Source organism: Oncorhynchus gorbuscha, linkage group LG11, assembly GCF_021184085.1.
Source record: "Oncorhynchus gorbuscha isolate QuinsamMale2020 ecotype Even-year linkage group LG11, OgorEven_v1.0, whole genome shotgun sequence".
NCBI lineage: Eukaryota > Metazoa > Chordata > Actinopteri > Salmoniformes > Salmonidae > Oncorhynchus > Oncorhynchus gorbuscha.
In genome coordinates this window covers 74,865,055-74,879,895 of record NC_060183.1, presented here as the reverse complement: position 1 = coordinate 74,879,895, position 14,841 = coordinate 74,865,055, and the positions used below count along the sequence as shown (strand labels likewise).

At 42.8% G+C, this 14,841-nt stretch overlaps 1 protein-coding gene across 3 annotated transcripts in view; it reads left to right on the top strand.

Moving 5' to 3' along the window:
• The window catches only part of slc12a2 (solute carrier family 12 member 2), a 70,591-nt gene that overhangs the window by 20,334 nt on the left and 35,416 nt on the right, over positions 1–14,841 (top strand). The window lies entirely within an intron of this gene.

Below are 14,841 nucleotides of genomic sequence, written 5' to 3'. Positions count from 1 at the left end.
GTGGTACCCCAGACCTGAGTGGTCAACTAGCTCATTTGTGGTGGGACAGGGGTTAGTATGTTCTCTTCTCTGGGCAGGATGAAGTTACTGTCAAATTATCCCTCCAAAAAGTAGCCTAGCTGAGCCACTCCCTGGAGTTACGCAAGAGCACCTTGATTACTATGTTGCATAATGGCCCCAATAACATGACCCAGTCTCACTTGTTTTTTTATTTAAATGAACACTGTCGTCACCCAGCTGTTCATGCCACTGATGGCCAAAAAAACAGATTACTGTTTATCTTTCATTACTGGGCAGGCATGGGCATCACTGTGACATGCAAATGGATGCTGCTAACTCTGGTTTCCAAGCAACATGGGTAATGCACCATCCTTTAGGCATATACGTTTGTTTAAATATCACTCCTTGGCTAGGTCTTTGGCCTGGCCAGAAAGCTATCCTTTTAAATGTGGTTGCTGCCTTTCCTTAGATGAGAACATTCCGTTTTAATGTTGCTATTTACAACATTTTCACACCTCTATCATCGAGCAGCACTTGATTGTGGGGAAATGGTTGCTTTGACCTGACGGTCCTCCCTTAGGAGATGTTTAGGCTGTTCTAGTATCAATCTCCTTGACATAATGCGCCTTAATCCCTTGATATTTTCTTCCCTTGGTAACTAGCTAGCTACCAAAATAAGTCTGCAGCATACACAAACATGCACTGTAGTAAGAATACTAGGAAAAACATGCTGTTTATATCAGAGCACCCAAGGGGGTGCTTGCCCATTTAAAAAAAAATAAAAAAATAACGGCCATGTGTGAAGGAATTAGATTTTCCTCGGTTTCTCCATAAATACTCAAGGGGAAATAGGGAGGGAGGAAGCGAATGAGAACACAGAACAAGCTTTACCCAGTCTGTCATGGGAATTAAACATGTATTGAAGGTTTAAGGAGCCAGAGTTCAGATTCAGAAACACTGATTAATCCAGTCAATTTTCACCTTCAATCTGGTTTCTATAAATAGGCATACCCCGCCAATCTATACAAATATAATTGTCTCCAGTCTTGGCTACAATATGTTCAACACGTGACCTCATTTGTTGCTTTCACGGTACAACTCTAGTGTTGATACACTTCTATTCTGTTGCTATTAGGCTATCTGATGACTTCCTTTTGACCCAGCTTTGTTTCTACAAGGGAGTCAAAACCCCTGGGTGATTCCAGTGATACAGTATTACTTTGCGAGCCTGGTTCCAGATCTGTTTCTGCTAGCCTGGTTCCAGATCTGTTTCTGCTAGCCTGGTTCCAGATCTGTTTCTGCTAGCCTGGTTCCAGATCTGTTTCTGCTAGCCTGGTCCCAGATCTGTTTCTGCTAGCCTGGTCCCAGATCTGTTTCTGCTAGCCTGGTCCCAGATCTGTTTCTGCTAGCCTGGTCCCAGATCTGTTTCTGCTAGCCTGGTCCCAGATCTGTTTCTGCTAGCCTGGTCCCAGATCTGTTTCTGCTAGCCTGGTCCCAGATATGTTTCTGCTAGCCTGGTTCCAGATCTGTTTCTGCTAGCCTGGTTCCAGATCTGTTTCTGCTAGCCTGGTTCCAGATCTGTTTCTGCTAGCCTGGTTCCAGATCTGTTTCTGCTAGCCTGGTTCCAGATCTGTTTCTGCTAGCCTGGTTCCAGATCTGTTTCTGCTAGCCTGGTTCCAGATCTGTTTCTGCTAGCCTGGTTCCAGATCTGTTTCTGCTAGCCTGGTTCCAGATCTGTTTCTGCTAGCCTGGTTCCAGATCTGTTTCTGCTAGCCTGGTCCCAGATCTGTTGACAAGACAACAGAAACAGATCTGGGACCAGGCTATCACTTTGCCAGTGGTTTTTGACACGCTCTTGGGGGAATGTAAAACAAGAAGCCTTACCCTGAACAGCTGTATGTGATAAACCAGTAAGAGGAATAAATAAAATATGTAGGGCTGTCCCTGACCCCCAAAAATAAATTATTGGTTTGACCAATCGATTTGGTAAAAAAATGTTTGTATTTTTCCATATATAGACACCCTATATGTTTTCAGTCAAATCAACTATATGCACTGAGCTTGTCGGATGCTTTAAGCGCACTGTTTGTGTGCCTTTAATTATTTGATCAATGTTCCCTCATTTTGTTCGGCACTGAGCAAATTTCAGGTATGTCGATCGCAAACTTGAACGTTGTGAAAATTCTGTGCAACTTCCACGCATTTACTGTGAACATTGAGGCTGTACCCGCTTTAAGTTAATTTTAAGTGACCAAGTAGGCTACTGTGGCTATTTGAGCATAATGTAGGCCTACCATCAAAAACAATGAAGAAAATCCCATAACATTTTTAACATGGAAAGAGCTCTTCTATCATTCCACCTACAGTAGCAGTCAGTGTGGTGTTCAATGTAGGCCTACATTCCATGAGACTTTTGGGGGGGAAACATGTAGGGCTTGACATTAACCTGTTTGTCCTTCAGACAATGAGGTATGTAGGGCTTGACATTAACCTGTTTGTCCTTCAGACAATGAGGTATGTAGGGCTTGACATTAACCTGTTTGTCCTTCAGACAAGGTGACTGAAAATGTTTGATGCAAGAAACGGCTATACAAAATAAAATGCATTATTAGATCCATATAATTATTACAAAGAATCAGACAAATGATGCTACATTCTGACTACGTAGTTTATTCAAACATGTCTCAAAATGCAACACTGCCCCTTTAAGAAAAAAAATAAGCTTTTTATCTGACTTGCTTTTCAAAGATGTCTATAAATGTACTTGCTTTGTGCTCCTGTAAGATGCAATCACTCCCCTATTACTGACTACAAATGATTTATAACTGGGCTAATAACTCACTAACTAGCAAAGGATAATACTGCGTTTAATTCAATCACAATTGCCACTGTAAATGGAAACATTGATTGATTATTGTGTCAACTAACAGTGAACACTCAACTTTCTAGAGTTCAATTCAATCTCGTGGGCTGATATTTCTTCTGCGTGTCCCAGGGGGAGCTGCGCGGTAGTCTTGGCATGCTAGTGTGTAGCTTAGAGGGAACATTGCGCACACACATGACTAGATGGAGTACGACCGCAATTAATTTGATTGTGTTGGGCCGGGCTCAGACTTGCTGCTCTGTGTTAAAGAAAATGATAATACTAGACAGCAAGTGACTGTGACTAGCACCCGTTGTCTCGCTCGCACTCCCTGCTGCAGCGACCACCACAGAACATCAGTGTTTATCGCGCTGTCGGTGTTGCTAAACCTGCAACATAATTACAGCCATTTTTGACTGGAAAGTTCTGTTACTGAAATCCCTCATTTAAGAAAAACAGTCCCTCAACCCTTGCTCTCTTTATGTGACACGTATGCATCGCATGCATGTGACCAATAGAGCCTGACCTATAGCGTAACATTATATCACAACCAATTTATTGATAACTAACACGTGACAGAAAAATCGATGCAGAGGACGTACCAAATAAACTGAACTAGGAACGCTGGAATGTTTACTGGTTGCTCAGGAGGTAAAGGGAAAGTCAGATGTGTGGAATAAATTTGACTAGTTTTGGAAAATACTGGAGCTCATGAAAAAGATAAGGTGCTGCAAGCATATTATGTGTGCCAAACAGGGTGCTGTTAGATTACAATATAATTTTACTGGCTGTTTGGAACAGTGTAAACAACACTAAATAAATGATAAGTTACCAGAGTCTAACGTTTTTTTTCCCTTAAAGCCTTTATTACAGCAAAGACTAAAAACGGACGCATTCATTTGTGAATGCAATTTCCGAAATTGAAGGGTTTATTTCTCGTTTATGCTAATTATTCAAGGGTCGCTTTATTTATTTATTTTAAAATCATGAATTACTCATGTGATGACATGAATGATTGATACAGTAGCCTATATGTTGAAATCATATAGGCCTAAGTACAGTAAGAAGACTAAACAGGACGTGCTCTTAGGCCTACAGCTCGATGGTGGTTATACAAGGTTGTAATATAAGCTCACTAACGATAATGACATTACTTATTTATTATAATGATGATCAAAGAAAATGGGTTATTATAAATATTTTCAGAATTTTGAAGAGTGTTCTGTCAAGCCTTTTATTACACCAAAGCAAAGATTTTAAAAAAGCCAAATTTGTTATTGTTGATCTAACGTGGTTATGTGAAGCTTGGTGCTCACGGAAATCAGTAGGTTATTAAACAAACGCAACAGAAGCAGGATCTTTCTTATTCCTGTAGATACGCAATACATGAATGGCGCCGGAAGAAATGGCAGCAGTTTTATGGGCGCCCAACCAAATGTGCTATTATGTGGGGTTTTTTAAGCGTTTATTTGTAACTTATTTTGTACATAATGTTTCTGCAACCGTATCTTACTGCAAAAAAATAGCTTCTGGATATCAGGACAGTGATCACTCACCTCGGATTAGGCAAAGATTTTTATCTTCAACAAACAAGACGCACAGGGTTTTCTCCAAACACCCGACAGGGCCAGCATCCCCGTTATTTGCAAGAGGAAGCGATGCAAGTTACAGAGGACAAAGAGTCGGATGCCTGGTCAGGACCCAGAAAAGTTGAGTGGGAAAGCTGCCGTTACTGTCAGTACTACTTGCCAACATGCAACCATTGGACAATAAACTAGACGAGGTACGATCACGAATATCCTACCAACGGGACATCAAAAACTGTAATATCCTATGTTTCACAGAATCATGGCTGAATGATGACATGGATATTCAGCTAGTGGGATACACGCTGCACCGGCAAGATAGAACAGCACACTCCAGTAAGACGAGGGGGGGGGGCAGTCTGCATATTTGTATACAACAGCTGGTGCACAAAATCTAAGGAAGTACGGCCCAGTACATCACTGGGGCTAAGCTGCCTGTCATTCAGGACTTCTACACGGTGTCAGAGGAAGGCCCTAAAAAGTGTCAAAGACCCCAGCCACCCCAGTCATAGACTGTTCTCTCTACTACTGCATGGCAAGCGGCACCGGAGTGCCACGTCTAGGACAAAAAGGCTTCTCAACAGTTTTTACCCCCAAGCCATAAGACTGCTAAACAGGTAATCAAATGGCTACCTGTACTATGCCCCCCCCCCAACCCCTCTTTGTATGCTGCTGCTGCTACTCTCTGTATATCATATATGCATAGTCATTAACCATATTTACATGTACATACTACCTCAATTGGGCTGACCAACCAGTGCTCCTGCACATTGGCTAACTGGGTTATCTGCATTGTGTCCCGCCCACCACCCGCCAACCCCTATTTTACGCTACTGCTACTCTCTGTTCATCATATGCATAGTCACTTTGACCATATTTACATGTATATACTACCTCAATCAGCCTGACTAACCGGTGTCTGTATGTAGCCTCGCTACTTTAATAGCCTCGCTACTGTATGTAGTCTGTCTTTTTACTGTTGATTTATTTCTTTATTTCTGCACTATTGGTTAGAGCCTGTAAGTAAGCATTTCACTGTAAGGTCTACACCTGTTGTATTCGGCGCACGTGACAAATACACTTTGATTTGACAAAAAGTATGGGCACACCTGCTCGTCGAACATTTTATTCCAAAATCATGGCCATTAATATGGCCCCCTTTGCTGCTATTAATAGCCTCCACTTTTCTGGAATGTCTTTCCACTAGATGTTGGAATATTGCTGCTGGGACTTGCTACCAATAAGCCACAAGCATTAGTGAGGTTGGGCACTGATGTTGGGCAATTAGGCCTGGCTCACAGTCTGTGTTCCAATTTATCCAAAAGGTGTTCGATGGGGTTGAGGTCTGTGCTCTGTGCAGGCCAGTCCTTCCACACTGATCTCGACAGACCATTTCTATATGGACCTCGCTTTGTGCATGGGGTATTGCCATGCTGAAACAGGAAAGGGCCTTCCTCTAACTGTTGCCACAATGTTGGAAGCACAGAATCGTCTTGAATGCCGTTGTATTCTGTAGTGTTAAGATTTCTCTTCACTGGAACTAAGAGGCCTTGCCCGAACCATGAAAACCAGCCCCAGATTAGTCCTCCTTCAACAAACTTTACAGTTGGCACTATGCATCGGGGCAGGTAGCGTTCTCCAGGCGTCCGCCAAACTCGAAGACAGACATTTTTACACTCGGCTGTGGCCTTGGAGTCGTTGTTGCTCCTAGACATTTCCACTTTACAGTAACAGCACTTACAGTTGATTGGGGCAGCTCTAGCATTGCAGAAATTTGACGAACTGACTTGTTGGAAAAGTGGCGTCACTGAGCTCATCAGTGAGGCCATTCTACTGTCAATGTAAGACTATGGAGATTGCATGGTTGTGTACTCGATTTTATACACCTGTCAGCAACGGGTGTGGCTGAAATAGCCAAATCCACTCATATGAAGGGGTGACCACACAAAAGTATGTGTATATACACATTTGTACTATTTTCTACATTACATCCGCGGGCCAACTCATCCCAAACCATCTCAATTGGTTTGAGGGCGGGTGATTGTGGAGGCCAGGTCATCTGATGCAGCACTCCATCACTCTCCTTCTTGGTTACACAGCCTGGAGGTGTTTTGGGTCATTGTCCTGTTTAAAAACAAATGATAGCCCCACTAAGCTCAAACCAGATGGGATGTATCGCTGCAGAATGCTGTGGTAGCTTTGCTGGTTAAATGTACCTTGAATTCTAAGTAAATCACAGTCACCAGCAAAGCACCATCACACCTCCTTGCTTCACGGTGGGAAACACACATGCGGAGATCATCTGTTCACCAGTTGGAACCAAAAATCTCAACTTTGGACTCATCAGACCAAAGAACAGATTTCCACTGGTCTAATGTCCATTACTCATGTTTCTTAGCCCAAGCAAGTCTCTTCTTATTGTTAGTGTCCTATAGTAGTGGTTTCTTTGCAGCAATTCGACCATGAAGGACTGATTCACAGTCTCCTCTGAACAGTTGAAGTTGATGTATCTGTTATTTGAATTTATTTGTGCTGCTGTTTGAGGCTGGTAACTCTAATGAACTCATCCTCTGCAGCAGAGGTAACTCTACCTTTTCCTGTGGCGGTCCTCATGAGAGCCAGTTTCATCATAGCGGTTGATGGTTTTTGTGACTGCACATTTTCTGGATTGACTGACCTTCATGTCTTAAAGTAATGATGGACTGTCATTTATCTTTGCCTATTTGAGCTGTTCTTGACATAATATGGACTTGGTCTTTTACCAAATAGGGCTTTCTTCTGTATACCACCCTTACCTTTGGCTCAAACGCATTAAGAAGGAAAGAAATTCCACAAATGAACTTTTAACTTGTAGTTTTTCATGTTTGTCTGTAATTTTTGTAATGACTTGGTGCTGCCTATCTTGGCCAGGACTCTCTTTGAAAAAGAGATTTTAAATCTCAACGAGCCCTTCCTGGTTAAATAAAGGTTAAATAAAATAAATAAATTAACAAGGCACACCTGTAAATTTAAATACATTCCAGGTGGAACTATTTAAGGAAGAAGCAGTTAGCTGGTCTGCTGTCTGTGCTGGCCACTATTATAGTCACCTGATCTCAACCCTATTGAGCTGTTGTGGGAGCAGCTTGACCGTATGGTGCGTAAGAAGTGCCCTTCAAGCGAATTCAACTTGTGGAAAGTGCTTCAGGAAGCATGGGGTGAAATCTCTTCAGATTTACCTAAAAAAATGGACAACTAGAATGCCAAAGGTCTGCAAGGCTGCAAATGGAGGATTCTTTGATGAAAGCTAAGTTTGAAGGACACTTATTTCAATTAAAAATAATTATTTATAACCTTGTCAACATCATGACTATGTTTCCTATTCACTTTGCAACTCATTTCATGTAGGTTTTCATGGAAAACGAGGACATTTCTAAGTCACCCCAAACGTTTGAACGTTAGTGTATTTTGATTTAACACTTTTGGTTACTAAACTATTTCATAGTTTTGATGTCTTAACTATTCTACCGAAAATAAAGAACCCTTGAATGAGTAGGAGTGTTTGACTGGTACTGTATATGTGGATGGATTAATGGAGGATTTAAACAAAATAATAAACGTCCTCACTGTCAACTGTTTATTTTCAGCAAATGTAACGTATAAATATTTGTAAACTGAACAAGTTCCACAGACATGTGACTAACATAAATTGAATAATGTGTCCCTGAACAAAAAGGGGGTCAAAATCAAAAGTAACAGTCCGTATCTGGTGTGGCCACCAGCTGAATTAAGTACTGCAGTGCATCTCCTCATGGACTGCACTAGATTTGCCAGTTCTTGCTATAAGATGTTACCCCACTCTTCCACCATGGCACCTGCAAGTTCCCAGACATTTCTGGGGGAAATGGATGGCCCTAGCCCTCATCCTCCGATCCAACAGGTCCCAGACGTGCTTAATGGGATTGAGATCCGGGCTCTTCGCTGGCCATGGCAGAACACTGACATTCCTGTCTCGCAGTAAATCACGCACAGAACGAGCAGTATGGCTGGTGGCATTGTCATGCTGGAGGGTCATGTCAGGATGAGCCTGCAGGAAGGGTACCACATGAGGAAGGAGGATCTCTTCCCTGTAACGCACAGCGTTAAGATTGCCTGCAATGACAACACGCTCAGTCCGATGATGCTGTGACACACCGCCCCAGACCATGACAGACCCTCCACCTCCAAATCGATCCCGCTCCAGAGTACAGGCCTCGGTGTAACGCTCATTCCTTCGACGATAAACGCGAATCTGACCATCACCCCTGGTGAGACAAAACTGCGACCCGTCAGCGATGAGCACTTTTTGCCAGTCCTGTCTGGTCCAGCGACGGTGGGTTTGTGCCAATAGGCAACGTTGTTGCCGGTGAGGACCTACAAGCCCTCAGTCCAGCCCCTCTCAGCCTATTGCGGACTGTCTAAGCACTGATGGAGGAATTGTGTGTTCCTGGTGTAACTTGGGCAGTTGTTGTTGCCATCCTGTACCTGTCCCGCAGGTGTGATGTACCGATCCTGTGCATGTGTCATTACACGTGGTCTGCCACTGCGAGGACGATCAGCTGTCTGTCCAGTCTCCCTGTAGCGCTGTCTTAGGCGTCTCACAGTACGACCATTGCAATTTATTGCTCTGGCACATCTGCAGTCCTCATGCCTCCTTGCAGCATGCCTAAGTCACGTTCACGCAGATGAGCAGGGAACCTGGGCATCTTTCTTTTGGTGTTTTTCAGAGTTAGTAGAAAGGCCTCTTTTAGTGTCCTAAGTTATCATAACTGTGACCTTCAATTGCCTACCTGTCTGTAAGCTGTTAGTGTCTTAACGACTGTTCCATAAGTGCATGTTCATTAATTCTTTATGGTTCATTGAACAAGCATGGGAAACAGTGTTTAAACCTTTTTAAAGTGAAGTTATTTGGATTTTTACGAATTGACTTTGAAAGACAGGGTCCTGAAAAAGGGACGTTTCTTTTTTTGCTGAGTTTAGATATGTTAGTGCCACTGAATTCATTTAAAATTGATGGGAGATTCTGTTACAGAAGAGTATAAATGCTTTTTTTTTTTTAGGCTGGATCATGTTTTAATTATGTATTGATTGTTGCTGCCTTCTTGGCCAGGTCTCCCTTGAAAAAGAGACTCTGTGACTCAATGGACTTTTCCTGGTTTAATGAAGGTTAAATCAAAAAAATAACTTAAGAATGAGTGAGATTTGTCACAATCCAACTTGTGGGAAGTGACAGAGCTCTTATAGGACCAGGGCACAAATAATAATAATCTAATTGTGCTCTTTTATTTAACCATCTTACATATAAAACCTTATTTGTTAACTGAAAATTGTGAATAACTCACCACAGGTTAATGAGAAGGGTGTGCTTGAAAGGATGCACATAACTCTGCAATGTTGGGTTGTATTGGAGAGTCTCCATCTTAAATCCTTTTCCACACACAGTCTGTGCCTGTATTTAGTTTTCATGCTAGTGAGGGCCGAGAATCCACTCACATAGGTACATGGTTGCAAAGGACATCAGTGTCTTAACAGAGGGATTTTCCAAGGCAGCTCCGCTCAATCCAGAAATCTGGCAGTGGCTTCTGATTTGAAATGCCATTTTCACAGAACCACTTGCAATTTTAGATGAGGCTCTCTTGTTCAGATATCTGTAAGTGGACTGGAGGAGGGGAATGAAAGGGATAACGAGTCCCTGTTTGTCATCCATTTCGGGAAAGTACCTGCGTAATTGCTCACCCAACTCACTCGGGTGTTTCGCTGTTTGACGTTGTCCATAAGCTTGTTCATTTGCATGATGGAAAGACCTGTGTGTTGTCCTTGTTAATGCAGACAGAGAAGAGCTCCAACTTCTTAAATCATAGCCTCAATTTAGTCCCGTACATTGAATATAGTTGCGGAGAGTCTCTAGTATTACAGATTCAGATCATTCAGGCGAGAAAAAACATCACAATTCCTGACATTTTAATCCTAGTAAAAATTCCCTGTCTTAGGATCACCACTTTATTTTAAGAATGTGAAATGTCAGAATAATAGTGATTTATTTCAGCTTTTTTTCTCTTCACATTCCCAGTGGGTCAGAAGTTTACATACGCTCAATTAGTATTTGGTAGCATTGCCTTTTAAATGGTTTGACTTGTGTCAAACATTTCCACAAGTTTCCCACAATAAGTTGGGTGAATTTTGGCCCATTCCTCCTGACAGAGCTGGTGTAACTGATTCAGGTTTGTAGGCATCCTTGCTCGCACACGCCTTTTCTGCTATGCCCACAAATTTTCTATAGGATTTGAGTTCAGGGATTTGTGATGGCCACTCCAATACCTTGACTTTGTTGTCCTTAAGCTATTTTGCCACAACCTTGTGAAGTACGCTTGGGGTTATTGTCCATTTGGAAGCCCCATTTGCCACCAAGCTTTAACTTTCTGACTGATGCCTTGAGATGTTGCTACAATATATTCACATCATTTTTCTACCTCATGATGCCATCTATTTTGTGAAGTGCACCAGTCCCTCCTGCAGCAAAGCACCCCACAACATGATGCTGCCACCCCCTGCTTCATGGTTGGGATGGTGTTCTCTGGCTTGCAAGCCTCCCCATTTTTCCTCAAAACATAACAATGGTCATTATGGCCAAACAGTTTGTTTCATCAGACCAGAGGACATTTTTCCAAAAGGTACGATCTTTGTTCCCATGTGCAGTTGCAAACCGTAGTCTGGGTTTTTATGGCGGTTTTGGAGCAGTGTCTTCCTTGCTGAGCGGCCTTTCAGGTTATGTTGATGCAGGACTCGTTTTACTGTGGATATAGATAGTTTTTGTACCGTGTTCCTCCAGCATCTTCAAGGTCCTTTGCTGCTGTTCTGGAATTGATTTGCACTTTTCGCACCAAAGTACGTTCATCTCTAGGCGACAGAACGCGCCTCCTTCCTGAGCGGTATGATGGCTGTGTGGTCCCATGGTGTTTATACTTGCGTACTATTGTTTGTACAGATGAACGTGGTACCTTCAGGCATTTTGGAAATTGATCCCAAGGATGAACCAGACTTGTGGAGGTCTACAATTTTTTTTCTGAGGTCTTGTCTGATATATATTTTAATTTCCCATGATGTCAAGCAGAGAGGCACTGAGTTTGAAGGTAGGCCTTGAAATACATCCACAGGTACACCTCCAATTGACTCAAATGATAGGCTAATTGATATCAGAATCTTCTAAAGCCATGACATTTTCTGTAATTCTCCAAGCTGTTTAACGGCACAGTCAATTTAGTGTATGTAAACTTCTGACCCACTGGAATTGTGATACAGTGAAATAATCTCTGTAAACAATTGTTGGAAAAATGACTTGTTATGCACAAGGTAGATGTCCTACCCGACCAAACTTTAGTTTGTTAACAAGACATTTGTGGAGTAGTTGAAAAATTAGTTTTAATGACTCCAACCTAAGTGTATGTAAACTTCCGACTTCAACTGTACACGAGAGTTCAGGGGCCTTGCTTTAACAAAGGTAACCATTTTCACTGTAGTGTCCAGAAAGTCAGGCATTCCCTTGGCATCAAAAGCCTCTTGGTTGATGCTGCAGTGTACACACGTGGCGTCGGGAGCAACTGTTGCACACGCTTTACCATTCCACTATGTCTCCCTGTCATGGCTTTTGCGCCATCAGTACAGATGCCAACATGAACAGCAGCTACATACGGACCGTTAGTGGAATTCCCGCGAGAAAGTAAGTTAATGTGATTGGATGATCATTATTTGACTAGGCTACCTGTATTTGACATTGGGTTGTTATTTTGCTGAACACCTAGATGGTTTCATTTTATTTTTGGCAGTGAAACGAGGCTACTCAGGCGAGGGGGGGAGAAACTCCACCAAATGTATAGCCCAGTTGGAAAATATAAATGGACTGTTTGAAAATGTGAATGGGGAAAAAATCTAAAGCGAGACAAAGCGCACTTGTTGTGAAATAATATTTTTTATTAGTGTTGCACCATTGTTCTTACATAATATAACCATATACATTTTCAGTACCACATGTCTTTGAGTGATGGACTGTGCCATGATTCACAATGGATCAGTCCACTCAGACCGGTGAGAATCAGACAGGTGTCCTGTACACCATGATTAAACATTTTTCTTTTGCCAAAAGTGATTAGAGGACGTGTTCTAGATGTGTGAATTCTTTCCCTGCTTTTAAAACCTCCTGTAGATTGTAGTGACTTGTTTTAGACTCACTAGGCGGAGTAATGCCATACTGCTGTATGTTGCCCAGTCAAGAATCCCTGGTCCCAATCAGATGAAGACGACTACTGATGTGCATCTTTTTTCTGAACAGTGGGTTGCTGACATGAGCTTGACATGTCTCAACATGGGTATTATTTTAAGCTGCTAATCCGCTTAAGATATTCCTGACTGACCTAACAGTGGCTGATGTCATGCCTACCTGCTCAACGACTTTCAGAGGATTCCTGTGTCCCAGTCAACTCTCCGAGACGCCCCGAGGGCTGCTGACTAACAAAGAGACAGAGTTAGATGGGATGCATGACTCACTTCCTGAGGCTCTGGGTCTTGCCCCTCACTAGCAGCTAATCTATTGTTGGTCTATCCATGACCTAATACTATTGGTTGTTTTCCATGACCTAATACTATTGGTTGTTTTCCATGACCTAATACTATTGGTTGTTATCCATGACCTAATACTATTGGTTGTTATCCATGACCTAATACTATTGGTTGTTATCCATGACCTAATACTATTGGTTGTTTTCCATGACCTAATACTATTGGTTGTTATCCATGACCTAATACTATTGGTTGTTTTCCAGATCTTCCCTTCCTCCTGTGTTGAGAGCAAATTACAAGAACTTTTCATGATTTTCTTCCTTGTGAGCTGGGAATTGGGACTGTCAAATTCGAGTCTCACTGCTATCATAGCTGAGAAGCGCTAGTTTGTTTGAGAAGAGGTTGGTTACTTAGTGGTCTGACTAGACAGACCTATTGAGGCAGTAGTAGAGACCTATTTCCTAGCTCAATGTGTTTGCTGTTCATCCCACCCTCCCGATGCTTGTCCACACATGGTCCCCGGCAGAGACTCACGGGTCCCCCACTGAAGAGTGACAACCCTAACCAACAATACCGTTCCTTTTTTAATTTCCTAGAATCTCCCTTCACCTCCCTCAATAGCCCAGTGTACCTGCCACTGCCAGACCTCAGCGAAGCTGCTGAGTCATTGTTAGGGGACGCAGGCAGGGAGCTCTTGTTGACAGATGGCCTTGGCGAGGCAAAGCTGAGCACCCTTCCCTCTACACAGCCCATCCCGTCACATGCTGGGGTACATGCCAGAGGCGCCGTGCTCTTTTATAATTTACACACCTATTTATACATCTTTTGTAATGGAGCCACACCTCCGATCAATTTACCTACCCGACATGCTAGAGTAGATGGTGACGTTTCTCCCCATTAGTTTCATCCTTCCATGAACCCGTTTAATCTCCTGTATACACAAAACCCAAACTGAGGATTACGTTTTGTTTGATGGTGTCAGAGCTTCCCAACAGAATCCTCTTTACCATCAAATAATACACAAACACTTGGTAGGCTATTCTGTTTAAGTGGCTGAGTGTAGCACTGCGTTACTTCAGGCATCAGCTGGAGGTTGCTAAGATGAGTGAAAGGGGATGGGGGGGGGGGGGGGTTGGAGGAGCGCATAATGCTGAGGAAGAGGACAAGAGAACCCCAAGGGAAGGGTGTGAGGTGGAGGAGAAGCTCCACTCTTCACCTTCTCTAGAGACACACTTGTCCTGAGAGCTGTGAGTGACTCATCTACATGAGACAACATCTAGCGTCATCTCATCTATTGATCTTTACATGTAGAAAATAGTGCAAAGTAATTCTGCATTGGTCGATCAGTAGCTATAGTAGTGTACCTTCCAAAACAGTTAAGTGAGTCACTATGCACATGATGGGCAGAATGAAAGTTGAAACAAATTAAATGAATGATCATGGAATGGTGGCGCTTTGTTCTGCAACGCCATAACGCTGGCCAATAAATTTGACCATCCGATAGATAGCATGATAAGTCGGTCTCCTAGGGCCTGGAGCGTGGTGAACATCCCTGTCCTTATCACTGAACACTGAGGGCATTGCCCCTGCTGTATCAGCCAGCCTGTATCTGTTTTGTCATGTAACACGGTCATCCTGCGGACTGGGGCTATCAATAAACCCAAAGTCATCCATACATTCAATGAACACTCTCCACGTCGTCTCATCACCCTCTAATGTGCCCAAAGGGCACAGTACGACAACTGACTTTGGCGTTGTGGGCCTTGGAATGCCAATCCTAGGTAAATGAAGGACCGTGGACGAGAACAAGCCCTGTATTGT